Source organism: Diospyros lotus, chromosome 15, assembly GCF_014633365.1.
Source record: "Diospyros lotus cultivar Yz01 chromosome 15, ASM1463336v1, whole genome shotgun sequence".
NCBI lineage: Eukaryota > Viridiplantae > Streptophyta > Magnoliopsida > Ericales > Ebenaceae > Diospyros > Diospyros lotus.
In genome coordinates, this window is record NC_068352.1 from 11,428,863 (window position 1) to 11,434,862 (window position 6,000).

A 6,000-nucleotide genomic window follows, 5' to 3' on the forward strand; every position below is an offset into this window, starting at 1 on the left:
CTCAAACAAGAATTCGATCCTCAATTAGTTCCGATTCGTTTTCCTTGCCTGATCCTAAACTAATATTCTTGATATAGTTCTTTTTTTTTTTTTTTTTCTATCATCTCCCAAAACTTCCATAAAACTTAAATCTACGCCTTAACTCTCTTTGTCCTTGAATAACATATGAAACCATATGACTCGTCCCTATGAGTCGTTTCCTTAAGGTATTATTTCCTTATTTCCACTGTCATCAATTCCGGTTTCTCTATCTCAATATCCCCATCAACAATTTCGGATTCCTAAAATCCTCAAATTTTATTTTCAAAGCTTTTATTGAATCATCCTGGGTTTCTTATCGGGTCGTTCCTTAGGATCCTCGATCTATACCAAGTCATTCTTTTCCTTGAATCCTTATACCATTCGATCAAAACCTGACTTACAATTAGGTTATGTCATATCAAACTAATCGTCCACAACTTGTTTCTTCTTAATAACCACCAGTTATCCCAACATTTAGTGAGATTGATTTTAACTAATGATCTTCAATCTACGGTTTTCGATTCTTACGAATCCTCAGTTATGGTTTGTCGAACCAACCTTACATTCGACCCATATTGTTTGATGCTAACTCCCAATCCAACATTTCATCACTTAGCAAAATCTAGTATTCTCCAATTAATAATGTCAAAGACTTCAACCGACAAACCCCCAAATCTCCAAGCAGGGATTTTGTCTTTATGACCTATCAGCTCCCTTCCAATAAGTCTCCATTCGAGATTTTCACTAGTTAGCCCTAACTGAATCCGTTCTTCTTAAGTCCTCAATTTGGATATCTAACTTAACCTTAAGATCTTCAAGTCGTTTTTCTTTCCCACGCCCTTGACAGGTTCTCTTAATAATCTCCATCGTTTCGCTTATCTTTGTCAGGGCATGACACCACCATTATTTAACATGTCCCAAACGGGAGGGTACTAAGACGATTCATTAAGATTCTTCCGAAATAGATTTTATACTATACTTCAAGTTGTACCGGAATTACCAAAGTATTTATTCCTCAAAGGTTTTGGATCATATATCTCTTTCATTTCGACGACCCTCTTCACTAGCTTCCTAATTTCCAAAAGATGTGAATAGAACTTGTTCGTCTCCCCTTGACGCTAAAAGTATATTCAAATTGAAAACCTCAAATTTCACCTTTCTAGAGTCTCCATACCATTTCGACTATGTTCTGAATGTCTCCTAGAATCCATAATCCCGTTCCAAGTTCTCATTCAATAGTTCTAATCATGCTAAGTTCAACAACCTAGCCAAATCGTCCTAGGGTTTTAACCTAGGGCTCTGATACCAATTGTAACACCCCGTCTCACCAGGCGTGTCACTATAAGAGTATCCCCGGGATTTCTTTTTTTTTTCCTCCAAGCTCAACACGCGCGGTGTAACATCCCGTTCGAGCGATAGGAAGGACCGGAACAACTTACCCTGATGGGCCTACACGAACTTCCCAGGGGGGTCACCCATCCTTGGATTACCCAGGTCAAGCACGCTTAACTTGGGAGTTCATTGCCAACATTCAGTCCAAAAGGTATCCAGCTGGTGTTGTTTCCTTTCTTACACTATTCTCGATATATTCTAACTTCTCTGGGCTCTCGGGGTATTACATTCTTCCCCCCTTAAGCACATGACGTTCTCGTCATGCGACCTTACAACCGGTCCCAAATCTCCCCCCGTGCATGGCTGATGTGGGATTCGCCTAAGGTGCCTACACGCACCCCCCATAGGGGCCTCACACCCCCCTCGGGACTCAGTAGCCTCCTCGCTGAGGTTTACCCCACCACCACGCTCAGAGGCTCGGGGGTCGACTCTGATACCATTTGTAACATCCCGTTCGAGCGATAGGAAGGACCGGAACAACTTACCCTGATGGGCCTACACGAACTTCCCAGGGGGGTCACCCATCCCTAGATTACCCCAGGTCAAGCACGCTTAACTTGGGAGTTCATTGCCAACATTCAGTCCAAAAGGTATCCAGCTGGTGTTGTTTCCTTTCTTACACTATTCTCGATATATTCTAACTTCTCTGGGCTCTCGGGGTATTACATTCTTCCCCCCTTAAGCACATGACGTCCTCGTCATGCGACCTTACAACCGGTCCCAGATCTCCCCCCGTGCATGGCCGATGTGGGATTCGCCTAAGGTGCCTACACGCACCCCCCTCGGGACTCAGCAGCCTCCTCGCTGAGGTTTGCCCCACCACCGCGCTCAGAGGCTCGGGGGTCGGCTCTGATACCATTTGTAACATCCCGTTCGAGCGATAGGAAGGACCGGAACAACTTACCCTGATGGGCCTACACGAACTTCCCAGGGGGGGTCACCCATCCCTGGATTACCCCAGGTCAAGCACGCTTAACTTGGGAGTTCTTTGCCAACATTCAGTCCAAAAGGTATCCAGCTGGTGTTGTTTCCTTTCTTACACTATTCTCGATATATTCTAACTTCTCTGGGCTCTCGGGGTATTACATGCGGTGTGTCAGAACAATCTTCTCATGCAGATACAAACCCCGAGAACCCCAGCCTTGTACGTTTAACTACCAAGATCAATAATATTAAACTAAACAAGACATAATACAATGCAGCGGATACATTAATATCAAAACACCGTAGTTCTTACATTGCATTTCCTTAGCAAAATACGCAATACAGATCAAATGATAACATTGCTAATATACAACTGTTCATTTACAACCTGAAGCACGTATTAAAGCCTCCAAACGTTACAACGACTATCAAACTAAGCACCATTGGCCCTCAACTGGCCACGTCCTTGCCCTCGCAGCAGTCCCTGGCTGGAACATTAAACGTTCCAGGGGCATAGCCCAGGTTAGATGATAAAACATCTAAGTGACGGCATGAAACAGTTTATACAATGCATGAAAGACACACGAGCATGGCATACGAAGACAACAATATGCAAGACACGTCTAGCTTGAGAAATCACCCTGGCATACTCAACCTCCCGTGGAAAACACCATTCCACACACCGTTGGGGTTGAGCTTGTCGCGACATACTTAATCCCTCGAATGCCCCACTGTGACACCCGTTCACCTGGTTTAACATTAATCCCTCGAGTGCACCGTTGTGACACCCGTTCACCTGGTTTAACATTATTCCCTCGAGTGCCCCAGTGTGACACCCGTTCACCTGGATTAACATTGTCCCAATCTCAAGTAGACCCCATCCCGTCCCATACGGACACAACACCAACACGAAGATAAATACCCCAATGATATGAAAATCACACGCCATGCACCGACTCTTTTATAAGTAAAAACAGTTGATGCAATATATCACATGTTCAATATGCAAATGATGCCACAAATACATAAGTAAAACGCCTTTGCAGAACAACCCAAGTTTCGGAGGGTAAAATCGCTCACTAGAACTGGTCCCAATTGCGTGTAACCTAAGTTCGGGAGGGTAACACCGCCCACCTAAACCCACTACACACTTTCCAACATATTTTCAAGAAAAGGTAAAGATAGGATTAGACCACTCACTTCGAACGAATTTGGATTGCCTCGATCCTCGTGCACGACCTCGATTTGCGTGTCAAACCCCAAATACTTGAACTTGTGCCCAACCTCAAGCCAAGATACTTCCTAAACATCATATTTAATTAAGGAAGCATTAAAATCTATTTTCCTCAATTTTTCCATAATTTCCTCTATTTTCTCCCAATTTTCACCTCAATAATTCCAAAATAATTATTTCTTCAACTATTTTCCAAAATATTTCAACACAATAATTCCCAGAATAATTAAAGATAAAATATTTGAATTAAAATTACCAAAATATCCCTTCGCACGCGCTCTCACGCACCTAGCGCGTGGCTGCGCGTGAAAGCTGGCGCGTGCAGCCACGCGTGTCGTCTTCTTCCTCAAGACCGGCCGGCGATGACCCCTCCGATGACCGATCTGACCACTCCGCCTTCAAGCCTTCGATTAGACGATCCAAACGGCCAGTTGCAGGTGGCGGAAGGCGGTCCGCCACCTTTGATCGGCCAAACCACAAACGGCCTTAAACGAACACCAAAATCCCTCAAACTACTCACAAAATCTTCTCCGTTTCATGAGGATCGAAAGCCCCTTATCCATTCTCATCGATTCATCCTCTAACACAATCGATTTGAGCTCCAAAAAGTCGAAACCCTCAGCCTCTCTTTTATACCCGAAAACCGACCAAAATCCGGCCAATCACCGACCACCCTTGCTGTTAGTGTAGGTGCTCTAGACCAAATCAGATTGGGCATGTTGTACACTGACAATTGTAATCATGTTATTATTTGAATAAAGAGTTATTCAAATTCACAAGAAGTCATTCTATTAGTTTCTTGTTATTATTGTAATAACCAAATGAAACTAGATAGAAGTCCATATGATGTATACTGTGAATAATCTATAAAGATGTGAGATGATGCATCACAGTTTATAGACATCATTAAACGTCCCAAGTCGTAGCAATGTCAAGAATGGACATTGACAATTGCGGTAAGACTTGTATGTGCTATGTTTTTGCTATGTGATAGCAATGGGGGTCTCACACCCATAGGCATGGGGATGCCTAGACAAGTACATAGGTGACCAATGTTGGAGAACGTGTCACTGGACATGACTCGCCATGAGAATCCATTTTGGTTATATGTTGATGAAATTCTCATACGAGATGGGTGTAACTAATCCTTGGACCTGAGGTTGTCACGGTCATCTCATAAGAAGACTGGTATGCTTTGACATCGTTTCGATGGGCCTAGACAAAGGCTGCACGTGGGCGATCGTTGGGTATATCATGAGGCTTATGGAGATGGGTGCATAGCCAAGATGGGACTCGTCTATCCCTTGATAAAGGATGATGTATCTAAGGCGCATTCGTTGGATATTCACTTTAAATCCATGGCCATGGTGAAAGAAATCAATAAGGAGTTATTGATTCACTTTCTATTAAGTGAAGATATCCGAAAGACCGAAGAAAACTCATGTGATCATTATCAAGCAACACATCGCCATACTTGAGATCACATAAGATGCATTGACGAGAGGATCGTATTACACGGTAACCATGCTCGTGAAAGGTTATTTGCGGATTATGAATCCTTCTGAATAATTGGGTAGGCATGACGCCTTGCTAGAGGCCAATCTTGTCTTATGTGTTCGTACCTACACATTGCCAACATATTCGGAAGCCTAATGAGTCATACGCAATAGGCACGGTCCCTGGCTTAAACCAGGAGAGTGGACGTATGGTTAAGTGGAACACTTCGGCAAGAAGTTGTGCCGTCGTAGGTTCTCACGGGAAAAGAACCAATAGACGTAATGACGTCGATATGACGAGGAGTCGTCATAATGGAAAGAGTTTCCTAAAAATGGCATTTGATTAAATTAGGAAGGAGTTTCTAATTTAATGATTTTCTATTTGTTGGAGTGGCAAATAGGAAATAAAATATTTTTGGGCTTAAGTTAATATTTGGACTAAATTAGATTTGGGCCAAATATTAAATTAAATATTATATTTGGACTAAATTGGATTTGGGCCAAATATTAAAATAAATATTATATTTGGACTAAATTAGATTTGGGCCAAATATTAAATATTATATTTGGACCAAATTAGATTTGGGCCAAATATTAAATAAAATATATTTGGGCTTGAATTAAATTTGGGCCATAATATTTTATTTAACCTATAAAAGGATTAGGCCATTTAATTATATTTCTAGTTGGACTAGAAGAAGCCCACTTATGATTCTAATTAAATTAGAATTAATGGGCTAGCCCAATCCATTAGGGTTTTAGAAACCCTAGGATATTTCATTATAAATATCCTTTTATAGGTTGCCCATTATAGAGGTGATTTTTGGTGTCGTTTTTCAAGAGTTGAAAAACGCATTGTCGTTCACTCTTCCCCGTTTCTTTTGGCATCGATTTGAAACGTGGGTGTTCTTTTACCGTCCATTCACAAGCCAC